This window comes from Diadema antillarum, unplaced genomic scaffold (assembly GCF_040938485.1).
Source record: "Diadema antillarum isolate AM-2024a unplaced genomic scaffold, OU_Dant_1.0 scf00000099, whole genome shotgun sequence".
Classification (NCBI taxonomy): Eukaryota; Metazoa; Echinodermata; class Echinoidea; order Diadematoida; family Diadematidae; genus Diadema; species Diadema antillarum.
Window position 1 is genome coordinate 3,917,894 of NW_027270988.1, and position 16,077 is coordinate 3,933,970.

A 16,077-nucleotide genomic window follows, 5' to 3' on the forward strand; every position below is an offset into this window, starting at 1 on the left:
TTCAACTCTTCAAGGAAGCAGAAGAAATCTCCAAAGTCGGCTAAACCATACAAAGAAAGGCATCAAAGGGATGAGAGAGAGAGTGGTCAAAAACAACAAGTAAACATCAATAACATCAAAGAAGATGAGGATGAACCTTGGAAGATTCCGATGGAGAAGAGCGTTTTAACACACACACACACACACACACACACACACACACACACACACATACACATACAAAGTGTAAGGGGTGGCTGCGGAAACATCTATACAGCGACAAAAAGACCAGGAAGAATCGCGTTTTCATGTAGGCCCTAAGGTCGGAGCATGTAAGAAAAACAGAGGGGAAAACAGCTGACGCCTTCTTCAAACATATGGAAGAGTCAACTGATGAAATTATGAACAAAACAATAATGCATTTTAATTGTTCAAAAGGGTATCTATGGAGAGATCTATATCTACTTGCCAACTGTTCGTGCCAGAGAAAGCTGATCTCTCGGATGACAACGAAGAGCAAAACAGTATCTGCCAATCGTTTATAACATAACTCTGCACCGATTTCCATCTATTGAATACTGTAGCCAGTGAATTGAATAATCGGCAGTGCTTGACACAGTTCAAGCTGGGACTGGCAGATGACGACGGATAGCATGCAGAGAAATGAACGGGATGATTAAACTGGACGCCGACGACAGAGGGCGTGAGGCTAGGAGGAGGGTGAGGGAGGAGTCGTATTCTCGAGAGAAATCGGCGGAATGAATTTCATCAAATTCCGGAATATTTCGATAGGGTTTAAAGGTACTTTGATTGTTCATTTTATGGTTTTGTCATGTTATGGTTTTGCTCCTTACATGTTTTTCTTGTGGACAGATTTTCTGACACCTTGCAATCATAATTATTGATACAGGAAATATGCTGACGCATTGTATTTACTTCAACTTTACTTTTTTTCGCGGTTTCATTCGAAAGCATCCTCATAATGACGTGGTGTATTTCAATAATCGTCTTCAAGTAACTTTGTTCACAAAATAATTCCTCTTCTGTGGCAGATTGATATGCTACTTTTCACATGCATTCGTACAGACTGCATATTGTTGTTGTTTTTATTTCCGTCTTCAAATAAAATATACACAATTTGCAAGAATATCAATTTCATAAGTCATTATTATTTGCAAAATACGACGGTTCTTCCAAGGGGTCCCATGATATGTTATCATTTTTTAAACACTTCAATCACTGCAGTGCTATTGTTGATTTCTTCCCTCTTTTGCGGTTCTTTTTTTTTTTAATCGACAGGATATTGGTGAATTGGTGTTTGTGCCATTCCGTGACCAGTACTGTGTTGACGTTATGTAGAGCAGTGGAACGTCGCCCGCTATTGGCTATGAATGGGAATGACGCGGAAATGTCATGATTATTTTACATTTGATTATCTCTAATATGGCCTACCAGTCATGTTGCAGTTATGGTCATGGTTGATGATTATTCAACTCATCGTCATTTTAGAAGGAAAATGAGTTAGTCCAGATCGGGTGATTTTAATCAGCAAACACAAGTCTGCAGTTATTCGAACTTTCCAAGACTACTTTAAAAATGCTCTCTGCGGACCGCATCGCGTAAGCGCAGATTTGTGCACTGTTTATACACACTATCATATGAAAAACAGAGTAATCAAATTTAATAATTGACTTTTGCAGAGTAATGTGCTCTAATAAATCATCGTGATAACAAATAAAAAAAGAAACAAATTGAAGTTTCGACCTTCCTGTATCATCATTTTCCTTTAAAAAATCACTTGTCAGATACCTATGCCTTTCGGATGCGATGTAATGGCAAAAGAAAGAAAAAATATAGAAAGTTATAAAGAGAGGGGAAACCAATCCACCTATATGATGAAAAAAGAACAAAATAGTGTTGAATACAGACAGTTATAGTATGCAACCTCTAGTAGTCTCCTCATTCAGCGGTTCCAACACCAAAACTTTAAAAATTCATAACTTTTGCATCGATTGTCCAATTTTCCTCAAACTTTTACTGATGTGTTCTACTAATGTTGCTGCTTTCACTCAGTCCACATTTCCTTGGGGTTTTGGTTTCCTTTAAGTAGAAGATTTTCATCGTAAGCCTCGACAACCAGAGTTACGCAACAACCAATCAAGACGTCCAGCAATGTCCTTTCGATAATTGTCCTTTAGGCCTAAAATAATTTCCAACCCTCGGCTCTACTGAAAATAGTAGGCCGTGGCCCTAGGCATAATCTATCACGTATATAGCTATGACATGGGAAGCAATGAGACTCGGGATTGTCACAGGGCCGGAACCGGGGCGCGGGGCTGGCCCCCCTCTCCCACTTTTTTTTTTTTTTTTTTTTGCACCCGGTACAAAGGAATACATAAGGTGTCACCACTTCGGCCCCCCCCCCCCCATTTTTTAAAACCCCGGAAGTGCGTAAGTGGCACTAGAAAGAAATAGATAGAAACCTTGAAGTGAAGGCTATGTTGCGGTAAAGATTTTTTTTTTTTTTTTTTTTTTTTTTGCTTTGCAGCTGAAGAAACCCGGAAGTGGCACCCTAAAGAAGTTGCGCTGAAGACCTTTTTTTTTTTTTTCGCTTGTTAACTGATGAAACCCGGGGTGGCACCAGAAGTCTGTTCAGTGCCCCCCCCCCCCCCCCCCAAACACACACACACACACACACACTTTTGAAAACGTGGTGCCGGCCATGTGTCAAGATGATGTGAGGCTAGCAATGGCATAATACTAAACATCCATCTAGTGTGAAGGGTGGGCATTAAAGAGGGTACCTGTCCAGTTTCAACTAACTCGCGTAATCTCAAGATAAGCTATAACAAAAATGTTTTGAAGAATGTGTCTCAACCATGTGAAGCACGTATCCCATTAATTAGCAGGCTTATAGCTAGGCTGTATGTTATAGAAATCATGTACCGTACTGTGTTTCCGAAATTACGTGACAACAACTTACTATATAATATAGCAACCCCCTTCCCCTTTAAAGTCACCAGTTAATTGGTTATTGCAGCATCTTTTTAACTCCATGTAGGCATGCATTTTTTTTTTCATTTAGAAATAAAAAATACGAAACTATGGTGCATATTTAGTTGTTTGCTGGTCAATGGGATACTAAAAAATGAGAGAGAGATACAGTATTTAACATCTTTTCAATTTTAAAAGAAGAATAGACTAGGCCTATAGGCCCAACTGCATTTTGCTTACTGATTCACATGATTTGAAATACGCCTATTGGAACTATAGGGCTTACCATGTTTCATTTATATTCTATTGAAGTACAATATATCGAAAACAAATGCTAAAATTGTGTGTGGGAGAGGGAGGGGGAGGTGGAAGTGGTTTTACGGCCATCCTTTCGTCGGAAATAACTGCGTCAGACCCAGAGTTTGCCCGCACCCGCTAACTTGTCCTCTAAGTATGGATTCCCGTCCGCGACTGAAGATCAGGCCAGTTTGTAGCGATTTATTATTCGTCAAAATATGATAGTCGACTCTTTCAGGCCTATTATCACTGATCTCGTATAGAATTCAGTGCCTATAACGAACGATCAATGAATAAAAAAATAAAGATAATCACAACGTTCTGCCTTCGCATTTTTCATATTCGCATCGAACGTACTTCACAATCCACAGGTAGGTATTATCTCTTTGATTAAAACGTTCATTACTTGGACTATGTGAACGGTTTTTGTTAATTTTCGTGACTACACTAAATTCGATAGCATGGGACTATTCATAATAGAACAAGCAGCGAACGAGCCTACCAATAACGTCACCACACCCAGGGCGTTTCACATTGAAAGAACGAAAGTATCCATCTACTTTCATAATAATGCCTATAATGTGAAGTCAAGTCGCGAAATACGGATGTAAACTAAATTCCATAACTTTAAATGTGAAGAAGTTTTACCAACTGTGACATTTAAACGTAAAACGTGGGGTTCATGACATATATTTGTTGCCCTCTATTTTTTTCAGCGTATGTTTCACGTCGTGATGTGGCATCGTGCAACCGCGCATAATTGCTTGAATGTAGGCGACTAGAATTAACGTTTCCCGTGTGACCATTGAAGCGCAAATTGCTTTTCTTCAGTCGTTGTCAGTGGTATGAGGGACAAAATGTTGCGTTTTTCACCTATCTAGGTAAATATTTCATCTCCTGTGCTCTTTTTCTAACAATAGGTTTCGTTATATTTCACAAACGTTGATCTTATGTTACCCCGGAAGTTTGATTTACCGAGTGTGTCAATGAGTGAACGGTGTATAACCACGCACTGCGATGTGGAGCTGTGTGGAGTGGATGCCGTGATCCGTAGATTATTCTTTTACTGAGGTCTGTACTGACTGTGCTGTGCATGTGCTATATATGTGCTGTGCTGTTCGCCTGGCTGTATACTGAGTGTAGCAGTGCAGTGTAGTGGGATGGGAGGTACGGAGTGATACCGTGCACTGTGTGGAAAATGGCTCGCCCCTGAACTCCTTTACTATAAACATGACAAGCACATATTCTATACATTGTAAGTTAAAATCACTAAGAACGAGGGGCAAGGCCAGGGCCAACAATCATTGTCAGCTCGTCAGATAGTATACAAATGACGCACAGGTCTGAGTGCGTCAGTTGGAATTGTGTGCATGCCATAACCATAAGGTAACTATGGAATGCTTAACCCACTGGGCTTCGCCTCGTGGGTTAAGCATTCCATAGTTACCGCATGCACACTATATTCTGACTGCCGCACGAAAAGACATGTGCGTCATCCGTTTTATAGAAATAAGAATGGGTAATCTTGCCAAAAACCCAATTTTCTATCGTTACCCGATGACAAATTTACTGGATGCATCCTTTTGGCTTGTCATAGACGAGAGACCGAAAACCATGCATCAGTTTTTACTGGACGCATGATTTCTCCTCAGAAAAAACTGATGCATGGTTGTTTTAGCCAATAGGCGTCTCGTACTGAGTGCGCGAACCTTTGTTACAAGTGCGCGTGCTCTTGCTACAAGTGTGCGATAACATGTTTACCACTGTGACTCGGCGTGCGGCCAGTATAAATAAATACATAGCTCTCGACCAATGAGATCACAGGATTCTCGCTACCCATAGTAAAATATCCCAAATTACAATAGTGAATGGCCGCGCGTCGTTTGCGATGGTTCAAGATAAAAGTTAGAGGTGCTCTATTCTACGAGGCGAAGCGGAGTTGAATTGTGCGCCTCATCTTTCACCGAGTGCAAAATCTTGGTCCATTGCAAACGACGCGTGGCCATATTGTAATTCACTATTGTAAAGACCATACACTAGGTACCGGTACTAGACGGGCTATTTGTTTTGTACAACACCTTGTTTGAACATCAACAGATGTGATCCACACAGCACAAATTCTTGAATTTAGCATAGAAATGGCAACTATTTTCCATGAAAGACGAATGAGTAGCTGCACAGTCACAGTCACCATGTGCGCACTTACATGAAGCCGATCGGTTGAAGTTGTTTACAAAAATGAGTGACAAAATAACGCGCTTGTAAGTGGGCTTGTAATTGTTGAGTGCACGGGGCAAATGTTTGTTGATTGTGACCTCAGATCCATGCGATGGAGCAAAAACTTCGAGTCAATCGCGAGTTTTAACACGGGAGTCAATGGAAATGGTTGACATCAGCCATGCGCTATCCATTTTTGCTCAAACAAAATTACAAGGCTGACAGCCAAAGGCACAGCGTGCGATGGAACTTTTAACTAAATGTTGATTGTCATGTGATGGGCAATCGACCAATTGGATAGCTATGTTCTGACTTCTAATTAGGTGTTGTATAATAAGTAGGGCTGTAGGCTTTTTACTGCAGGTTATCAACTGCTGCACCAGCATGCGCAGCAGTGGTTTCGACAGCTACCTGGTGCAAATCCAAATGTACACAACAGGTGAATGTGATGCCAATGACCAGGGTTCGAAATTGGCGATGGTCCGCTGGCCATTGGCCACCCAAAATCACGTCGGACTAGCTAAAAATCGTAAAATTCTGAAGTTACTAGTCCGTCTGGCTAGCCAAAATATTGCTTCAGTGTCAAAATTGATTCTAAGTAGTCCGCCTGGCTAGTTAAAAAAAAAGTGAAGTGCGACCCCTGATGACAAATGACCAATCAATGATATATTTGCATACCTGCCAACTGTTCAGTTTTAATCTGAATATTCATATTGTTTGTTTAGATTTATTAAGTCTCAGGGTTGGAAAGTATGTATTTGTGAAATGTAGTACTTAATCAGTGAGTAGTAGGAATAGTGTGTATTCTATAGGATGTAGAGTTTGCGACAGGGTGCCTATTTCTGACAGGAGCACTTTCATTCATCAATAAAACAGCCCATGAACAGTTGTACTTACACCTGTAGTCCTACTTAGTTTTAAGAATACAAGCAGTCCTGAGTTACTTGCAAGTGTTATGGAAAGTGACACATAATTGGGCCTTTTCATCAATGAATGAAGCTGCCCCTGCCGCAATAGGCACCCTGTACAAGGCCTGCCGCTGCCGCAAACAGGGTTGTTCACTCTAGGCCATCGTCAGTTAAAAAAAAAAAAATGCACACACACACACACCAAGCAAGGTTAGGCCTTTCGTTCCAAAATTCTATTGCGCACAAAATCACAGGTTTCTAATTAATGTAGCCGGCGATCGAACCTTGGAAAGGACAGTGTTAAACTATGGTTGAATTAAAGGTGGCTTGCTTCTTCAACCACGTCATTGGATCGGGCATTTATATAATCCTATCCCTTCTTTGACAGAAATGTCAGTGTAGATTGTACTTTACATTAATCTATCTTTTACTACAGTGTATCAGCTCCAGTTAAGGCAAGCACGCCATATGCGTCACCTTTGATTTTTCTACAATGTTGTGCGTGCTGCTTGAGTGTACCACTGCACGGCCAACAGTCTGACCTAATGAAGTACACTGATGACCATTTGTTATGGGTAATTTCTGCCTTTTTCCAAGGAAATAACCGACCATGTGGAGGGAAGTGAGAAACAATAGGACCCAGAAAAAGTTGCGGTATTCGGTACAAGGCATACGTGTAGATGATGTGTGAAGATGCACTGATTGTATTTTGCGGCAGAAATTTTGAAGGATTGCTGTGATACATTGTACTTTGTATAACTTAGTCTAGAATCCATTTATACATTTACTTTATCTTGTGTTCCCATGTACAATGTGTAAGTTTTGCTGTGTGGCAACAAAAGCAATTTTTGATGTATCACACGGTGTTGTACCTTCTCATACCAGCTGCTGAGCAGTGACTGACTGCTGAAGTTCTTCTTCCCAAAATTATATTCCTTCTGTGTCCCAACTACAGATATGTGATCATTTGTAGCCGTTTGTGTATTAGCATTGTGCATGTGTGTACATTAATTATTGCAGTAATGTTGTTTACCTGGTGAATGCAATATATTGATTGGCAAGGACCAGGCTGTGGCTACATCGTAACGAAATGTTCCATGCAACACACCAGATACTATTTTGTCTTTCTGTTTCCAGTAAATCAGGATTGGATATGGTGTAATGCCATCAGATTTTATCCTGCTCATTTGCGGACAAAACTTTTCATGTAAAGTACTGTACAGTGCAACCATAATTCAAATGAAATTAGCAACCAGTTATCATGGCCAGTAGTACCAATGTCTGACTTTTTGACAACACTATGATGATATATTACAATGTATGTGTGCATACATAAGTACAGTTCATGTATAATTAAGTAATTTTTTTTTCAGCATCCATCGGTGTTATTGAAGACAAATCAATCAGTATTTTTTAACACACTATGCACACTGTTTGTATGGAGACTTGCTACAGATATCACTGACATCCAACTGATCAATTTAGGAGGATTGAGGTTCCATTGATGAAGCAATTCAGTGACATGGTTCTTTCAGAACACACAGCATACTCGTTAAAAAAACCCCAAACAAACAAACAAACAAAAGCAAAAAACAAAACAAAACAAACTCATAATCATTTATCAGAATAGTGAGAATCATTGTTGTTTAATTGAGATGAAAGCTTCACTTAAAATGTAAGAAGAACTCTGGAAAGCACACAGTATGGAGTACAGGTGTTTTGTGAGGTGGGTGCAGCAGTAAATTGCATACCGGTAATTGTCACATTCATGCTTTCATGTGTGCACTGTTACATTGTAAATATCACAGGAAATTTAGTTTCTGACAGTACTGCACACACACACTTTGCTGATGTGAAAGTCTGCAGATAAACTCTGTTGTACCTCCTTAAATTGCATGAAAACTTCAGGGTGAGGAGTGGCGCCATTGCAGTGCTGACTACATGTACGTACAAGTGTTTATGTACAGTGCACTGTAAAAATAGCTTGGGTATTAACCCTCTCTGACAATGAGTCAAGTGTGCACACATTTCACATGGACAGGACATACAACACTGTAAGTGTGGTACTCAGAGGGTTAGTGAAGTTCTTTTTGTGACTTCCATGGTAGTCCTGTTTTAATTTAGGCTCAATGGCCCGAATTCACGAAGGTGGTACAAATGAAACCATGGTTTAAACCATGGACAAAAACCATGGAGCGCCAAGTGTCGCACGGAATATTTTGTTACGAAATTGGTCATTTCGTCGACAAAATTACCGTTTTGTTAACGAAATTATCATTTCGTGGACGAAATGTTCATTTAGTTACAATATGTTGTCATTTCGTAACAAGATAATTATTTCATTGACGAAATGACTGATTTCTTAACGAAATATTCCATGCAACACTTCGGGCTCCCTGGTTTTTGTCCATGGTTTAAACCATGGTTTCATTTGTACCACCTTCGTGAATTCGGGCCATAGGGTTGAAAGGGAGATGGTCCTTGCAGTATACTCTTTGCAAGCTGACTGCACTGTGCTGTAACAGTAGACATTTACCCACACTTTTTTTTTTCTTCTGATTCATTAGGTTCTTGTTTACAATGTACATTAAGTATTTTCGTGCTGAGTCAATCTTTGATACAATGTAACTGCACTTCTTTGTAGATTTAGGGATGAGGGCAAATCTGTACTTAAATATCTCCCAAAAATGTTGGCATGCTATTTGTGTGCAAGATCAACAGGCCCAGAATATTGTGAACATCTCTACACTACAGACTATTCAATATTGACAGTAGCCCAGCAATGAGGGTGTACATGTACATATGGCACATCAAGTGACATTTCTGCTTCTAATGAAAGTGTATCCCATATTGAAGTTCTAAAGGAAAATGAAAAAGAAGCTTTAGTACCTTGAACGATATTACACCAATTATGCACATGTAGTTCATTTCCTGTAATATGGCATTTAGATTTTTAGTAACAGTTAGAAAAATGTCTGTCAGATCATTAATGGCCCTCGTCTGTTTTGACTAGCATTGTGTTAGAGTGCACGTTTGAATTGGTCATGGGGGGACCAAATGAGACTATCTTTTTTTAGCAGTTTCCTTCAATTCAGTACCATTGAATTTCCTACATCTGGAGTTTCAATTAATTTATGAATGAGTAGCCTATGTGTCTGACTGTGAGTTGTCAAACACACTTGTTATATTAGCCCGTCCCCCTGCTAAAAGAGAAAAGAAAAAAGAAAAAAATATCCATTCCATCCAATTGAAACAGTAGACTCTACAGCAAACTGCAAATTCTAGGGATTCCAACAGAATGATTCACGCACCATGGTACACTTTGTACAGCAAGGCGGAACAGTCACAAGTCACATAGTGCATCATGGGATACCATCTATATGTTTTAATACATAGGATCATGTTTTACAGTGTATGACAAGCATTGGATTATAAAATGTATCATAGTTCCAGTTCCTTGGAACATGTGACAATACCATGAAATTTTTAGGAGAGAAGTTTACTGTATGATGTTTTGATTTACCGTATATTTTAGATGATCAGTGCGTCAGATGCATCCATTCACACACATTCAAAATTAAACAGGTTTTGAAATTTATGTAATATTTCTTCTTTTTTAATGCATGTTATCGGAGGCTAAGGAAAACTGATTTTTACATCAAGATGCAAAAATCAATCGAACTCTTGTCTGTATTAAAGGAATGTGACTCATACAGTGTTATAAATGTCAAAGAGGTGGCTTCAGGCAGTAGACTGCCATGCCCACTTTGGTGGAAAAAAAAAAACTTTCTTGAAATTACTGTACCATTGTTATCACACTTTTTTGTTTCATTCTGTTTGATTTGTGTCATAATCATAGGCGTTTTCACATCAGCCCGATGTTTCGAAATAGCGCGCTATTTTCTGACTTGGGAAATTTTCCCGACAGCGAAATAGCGCGCTATTTGATAATGTGAACACAAATTAGCGCGCTAATTGTATCGCTCTGATCGAGAAAATTTCTCGAGTCCAACTCGGGAAATTTCTGAAATAGCGGGATAGTAGCGCGCTATTTGATAATGTGAAAACGACTCGAGAAATTAGCGCGATGAATCCCATCATGCCTAGCGTGTGTGACTCGATCGATCGAGGCAAACTGCACACAAATCATGAGGAATTTTTGAGAGGGCACACACATTACTGATGCTGTTTGCACATACTCAGCTGTCGAATTAGCTCGACAAAAATTCGGGCTAATTCTCTTCGGGCTGATGTGAATAAGAAATTAAATGGCGAGTTAATTCGCAATCGCGAAAAATTTCTCGAGCTTGGATTTTTATCGGGCTGATGTGAAAACGCCTAATGATTGTACATTTAATAACTTAGGGATGGCACAACAGTATTGATTGAGGTGAGGCTTCAGGTTTCCAACGTTTTTCAGTTATGATTTTTTGAGATACATGTAATTAGAAACCTCTCCTGAAATATGACAGAAAATAATTCTAAGAGGTACGGTATTCAAAGTTTATTTGATAAAAACTGGTTTTGAAAGAGCTCAGGCTGAGATATCCAAAATAAAGCGATCTTAATAAAAGGTGGGACCCACCTTGTAATAGTGATCACTTTGCTTTACTTTGTTTTTGGACATCAGCCATTTCAAAACCAATTTTCATCAAATAAACTTTTAATTCCTCTTTATACTACATGCTCTTGAAATAACATTTCATAGAGTGGTTTTATAGTATATTTTTGCATAAAGTTAAAAGCTGTATACTCACCGCAACCAACAGTTAAAGGGATCGTACAGTTTTGTTTGAGACCTAATTTCAGGTTTCTAACATTTTTTGGTGAGATAATGAGAAACCTCCTATAAAATATGAAAGAGCATGTAATTCTATGAGGAATTCAATGTTTATTTGATGAAAATTGGTTTTGAAATGGCTGAGATATCCAAAAAAGAGTGATTCTAATAAAGTGTGGGACCCACACTTTATTACGATCGCTTTGTTTTACTTTGTTTTTGGATGTTTCAGTCATTCCAAACCCGATTTTCATCAAATAAACTTTGAATTCCTCTTAAAATGGTATGCTCTGTACTATATCATAAGCGTTTTCTTGGTATTTCGCAAAAAGTTAAAAGCCCAATTCTCATCTCCACCAATACTGTACTATCCCTTTAATACTGTACCATCCCTTTGTAATTCAAATGAAGCTGAACATGATGCTTGTGTCGTGGTAATGATGGCCTTTCCGCAAAGGGAACATACATGTACGTATGTGCTTTTACATAGATAGTAAATAGTTCCCACATACAAAAATGTGCAATGCATGCAGCATGGCAGTTGTTTGGGAAAAAAACACATACAAGTACAATTGTATACATGTGGTTATACTGTACTCGCTACTAGTACAAGTATGTGTTCCATTCTCTTTTGTATTGTTCATTTCGTTCCTATTCACTTTCGAGCTCATTCATGGTATGTGTCAGAATAGTGCAGTAATGAGTAATTCTGCTTCAAAGGTGGCTTCCACAGTGAATCTACAACTGTACATGCCTTGAAATCTCTCTCTACTACAGTCATAATACAATTTGTCCACCTGAGGTGTGTGTGTATAGACACAATGTGCTATGGTATTGTGGCCATATTCAATGAGAAGTTTCAATGTGTTTGCTGTGTGGTTTTTCTGGAATGCCACTGCTTTGAGCATCGGATGCGCCTGAGTGACACAACCCTTATGAACCGGAGTGGGAGGGGAACATCTAAAGGAAGCGATTGATACAGGAATTCTGTGAGTGTCCCAGATAATCGTCAGTGCGACAGAACTACATGTCAGGATGGATTAGGATACTGCATGTCTATGTACAATGCACAGTATGTGTTCGCCTTTCAAAAGTCCTTGAGAACAGCCATTATTAAAATGTTTTGGTATTCAATGAATTTTTAGAAAAGGAAGAAGAGAGGATATTTGGGACTACTAGTAGTTTGTACTTGTTTTCCTGTACTTCAGTGCTTCTTCGTTTATCACTTTTATGGCTGTACATACAGACGTAATACTGTACATGTACACAATGTACACTGTACGTGTGTGCCTGGGCCACATTGTTCTGAGCACACTCTGAAAACTCTTTGTATAGACTGTAATCCTCACACTCTGAAAACTCTTTGTACAGACTGTAATCCTAATAAAGTTTTCTAAATTTGTAACAAGTCACAGATAAGTCAGACTGTGGAACTGTTTTTTATTTCATTATCAACAAATGAAAAAGGTTAGGGTTAAACACTAACCCACCAAGTACTTTTTTTAAAACCACTTTGCTAGACCAGTGGAAGGTCATTTTTCTGCAATGATACTGTAATACATAAATGTGATTTTCTCTTTGAGAGAGTCCTCAATGTTTATGTATGATGTTTGCTCGTAATTGTAAGTGAGTCAGTTTAGCAGCCATAGCACTGCGGAAGAGCCACTTCTTAAAGGGATGGTATAGTTTTGGTTGAGACCTGGCTTTAGGTCTCTTTTTTTTGTGGGATAATTAGAAACCTCAAATATGAAAGAGCGTGTAATTCCAACAGGAATTCATTGTTCATTTGATGAAAATTGGTTTTGAAATGGCTGAGATATCCAAAACAAAGTGATACTAATAGAAGGTGGGACCCACCTTTTATTAGGATCACTTTGTTTTACTTTGTTTTTGGATATCCCAGCCATTTCAAAAACTATTTTCATAAAACACCTTTGAATTCCTCTTGTAATGGTACATATGCTCTTTAACATTTCATAATGTGGTTTCTAAAGTACAGCTGTATTTCGTAAAAAGTTAAAAGCTCAATCTTCATCTCTACCAATACTGTACCATCCCTTTCAGTGTAATGTCACTGAGCTTTTAAGGTCATTGACATGAAATAGGAAACTATTTGTCACATGATACTATCTTATGTCTAGATTTCACTGGAATTTCATGCTAATTGTATACACTTCAACCTTGAATACCATGTAGTTTATCATCTAGGCGTAACAAGAGGAAATGGCAATTTGTTAACATAGTACTTGGATTTCACAATGTACAAACATGTAGAATTGTTCTGTAAATATCATATTGATATGACTGTGCATTATATTGATGTACACTGTTATGATACATACTTTTTATATCATTTTATTTCATTCTGTTATTTTAAAATGCATTTAAACATTTAATGACACTGTAAACATCACTGTTACTACACAGTACAAGTTTAGTACAGTATGTCACACAACACATGTAGGCCACTACTACACTGTACATACACTGTACAATTGTACATGTACTGTATTATGTACACTGTACAATGTACATAATGTACTTTGCTCCTATTTCAATCATTGTATCTGCAATGATTAAAAGAGGTTTTAATTGTGTATAATGGAAGCCTCTGTGATATTATAGCCCACAAATCAGTTCTGGAAGAGATTAAAAAAGTATATAAAAAGACCAAGGAATACAGTTGTACAGAAAGTGTACACGTACAATAAGTATATTACAAATGTACAATTTATCTACACTGTAAACTGCATCGTACGATATGGTACGTACAGTAATGCTAAATATAAAGCTGACAGCAAGTCCACTTATTGTACACAATATTACTTGTATGTACATGTACTGTATGTACTCGCGTGCCTGTGTACATCATACAGTATGTATGATGTTCAATGTACTTGTGATGTGGGGTGGATGTGGATATGAGGTGATATAATCACACAAAAGGACACTCGTCTTTTCCTGAACCCTCCCCTCAGTAGCGAGTCATCGCTCAGTGACTGAATTAGCCTGTATCCTGTCTTACCAATCTTGTACAGCTGTGTGTGTGTGTGTGTGTGTGTGTGTGTGTGTGTAGACAGAGAGATATGATGTAAAGAGGGATCCATTGGTACTGTATATCATACATTATTGTTTCTGAATGCTTCTTACACTGTATATTGATGAGCTGTTCATTTTGTCATACCATGGACTGTACTCATTTTTTATAAATATATTGACTGCATTTTTCATACAGCATTTTACATACAGTGTATGCTGTACAGGCTCTGTATTTTGTACAGGGTTTATAGGAAGCAGTTTTTTGCTTGATGTTTTCTTCAACATGTAGTGTACAGTATGCGGGTTACACTGTATGATATTGTGTTATTCTTTTTAAGATAGCTTACAACTTTTTTGTGTGTGTTTTTCATGAAAATATTTTTATCATGATTATCAACCCTATTTATAGTTTCCATCACGATAGAGTCCATTTTTGTACCGAGCTGAGTCAGACATACAGAATTGTGTGTCAACCGAGTCAGAGAAGAACAATGGGTACGTTCGAGCGCTCTCTTAAAGCGAACTGTACCGTACCGTACCCGCGCCAGAGGAGCACTCGAACGCTCCTAAAGTGTACCGTACCGTACTGTACCGAGCCAAAAGTGGACCACCTCCCGAAATGCTTGACCTTTTCTAAAGATAACTCGTGAGGTACGCTTTAGTTCAGTTCGCTTTGGTTTGCTTTAGAGCGTTCAAACGCACCCAATGATCCTTGGTCGTAATGTTTTAATGATATGATGTATTGTGACAAAGAGCACACCATGAAAATACTGCAAATGATATCGGAAACACTACACGTATGACTACTACTGTTGGCTAGAAGCATGTATGAATATGTATGTACAAAATACCACAGCCACAGACAAATCTATGTACTGTATACACCAAGTTTTTATTTACAGCTGTACACTAATGACCTTTGCAAGTCAGGTGCTACAAAGTATTCGCGAATTTAAAAACAACTAGAAATATCAACTCTGATCTCGACATGAATGTGACATGCACGCATTCTCCAGTCAGTACACTGTGCTCAACAACCACAAATTTAACCGAGCTCGCAATATTGTCGGAAAGTCCTGATTCGCGAAAAATTAGACTCGCTAATTATATAATGCCGTATACAGTATCGTACCTGCAGTCATTCAGTCAATCCCACGAATCTGCACGCAAGCACTTGCATGATATATTATAGATTTTATTTTTAGTCTGGTGCAATTGCATATTTTATGGCACTTTGACAGTGCTTTGTATGAACCTTTTTTTAAGACCAAGTACACGTGTACTTGTACTGTGGTACATTATAAGGACTACATGTACATGGAAAATACATGATTGTCAAAACTATCAGGATCATGTAAAATAAGATACAATAGTGTACATTGTATTGCAGCAGCTACAGTGTATATTTTTCATTTCAAAACTCATTTTTAACTGAACAAGAACACATCAAGGTGCTACACACGTAACAGTATATATGCAATGTACATGTACATTGTACATTGTACATTATACAGTACATGTACCAAATGGGGTAGTATATGGGTGCAGGAATGCATTTTACCTACATGTATATCTCAAGATGTCTGAGGTTGTACAAAGTACACTGCTTGCAGCAAGTTCTAACTTTTTTTTTTTTCAAACATTTACTTTCAATACATTGTTGACAAAAGCTGATGATACACACTTTGTACATTGTACATGTAGGGTCTCCTGTGTATAGTGCAATTATTTTTGAAGAAAAGAATTCAGCCTCTTGCCCTTTACATACAGGGCAATATATCCCCATAACCTGACATATAAAATGTGAACAATATGCATGTTGCCCATTTTTTACAATTTTAATTTTATTCAGAATGAATGACA

The 16,077-nt window shown here is 38.3% G+C and overlaps 1 protein-coding gene across 1 annotated transcript in view; it reads left to right on the top strand.

Annotated features, from left to right (window-relative positions):
• Positions 1-4,044: 4,044 nt before the first annotated feature.
• The window catches only part of LOC139718735 (ADP-ribosylation factor 6), a 41,840-nt gene continuing 29,807 nt past the window's right edge, over positions 4,045-16,077 (top strand). Inside the window, exon 1 of the mRNA XM_071630200.1 lies at positions 4,045-4,151. The gene's annotated coding sequence lies outside the window, so the exon portion shown is untranslated. The remainder of the gene's footprint in view (positions 4,152-16,077) is intronic.